Here is a 1040-nt window from a genome sequence, read left to right as displayed (position 1 = left end):
CGCAAATTCAAGAGGCCCGCCAAACACAATTAGTGTCAGTTATTCTCATAGCGTTGATGTTAGCGCACGAGACTGCTCAGCCTTTAGCTCTGGTTCGATCCTTACTACCGTCCCATATCCAGTTTTAGTATCGCTCTCAGGTTCTGTTTTAGGAACCCGAACGAACAACAAGTTTGGAGACACAGTCTTGGCGATCCGGTTGAGTTTGAGCGTGAAACGGCCTGATTGGGTAACTTCAGTGCTAATTACATCAGAAACGGTGCAAAGCATTGAATTTTTTCTTAAGAATCATTTCCCAGCACAATATACACAGCAACGCCCTTACAAGCTTTTCACGATGTTTCTGATGCTCGAAAACATACTGACCACCTGATTAGTAGAGAGCTTGTCCACCTTTGGAAGGAATTGAAGCAGCTATTCTGCGTGATATGGATCGTAAAGTGATTGGCGGGTCTCTCGAGGTATGTGGCACCAGATGTCTATTCAAAGGCCTCGCAATTCCCTTGAATTACGATCCACTGGTTTGTAGGTGCCTAGCTGGCATTCGATAGCGTGTTCCGTCGGGTTCAGCTGTGGTGTATTTGGAGGCCAAGATATAAACGTGGCCAACGGCCTTGCCGCAGTGGTAACACGGGTTCCCGTCAGATCACCGAAGTGACGCGCTGTCGGGCTGGGCTAGCACTTGGATGGGTGACCGCCCGGTCTGCCGAGCGCTGTTGGCAAGCGGGGTGCGCTCAGGTCTTGTGAGGCGAACTGAGGAGCTACTTGATCGGGAAGTAGTGGCTCTGGTCTCGTAAATTGACAACGGCCGGGAGAGCGGAGTACTGACCGCATGCCTCTCCATCTCCGTCTCCAGCAACGCCTGTGGTTGTGGATGACACGGCGGCCGGTCGGTACCGTTGGGCCTTCATAGCCTGTTCGGACGGAGTTTAGTTTTTATTTAAAGATATCAACGTGAGTTCACTACCGTGCTCCTCAAACCACAGTATCACGACTCTGGCCTTATAACACGCGTAGTTACGAGGCTGGAAGATGCCATC

General features: G+C 50.8%; 1 pseudogene; it reads left to right on the top strand.

Annotated features, from left to right (window-relative positions):
- Positions 1–604: 604 nt before the first annotated feature.
- Positions 605–722, top strand: LOC126177621 (5S ribosomal RNA; annotated as a pseudogene).
- The last annotated feature ends 318 nt before the right edge of the window (positions 723–1040 follow it).

This window comes from Schistocerca cancellata, chromosome 3, assembly GCF_023864275.1.
Source record: "Schistocerca cancellata isolate TAMUIC-IGC-003103 chromosome 3, iqSchCanc2.1, whole genome shotgun sequence".
Taxonomy (NCBI): domain Eukaryota; kingdom Metazoa; phylum Arthropoda; class Insecta; order Orthoptera; family Acrididae; genus Schistocerca; species Schistocerca cancellata.
The sequence above is the reverse complement of the archived record's forward strand: the minus strand, read 5'-3'. Positions and strand labels throughout refer to the sequence as shown.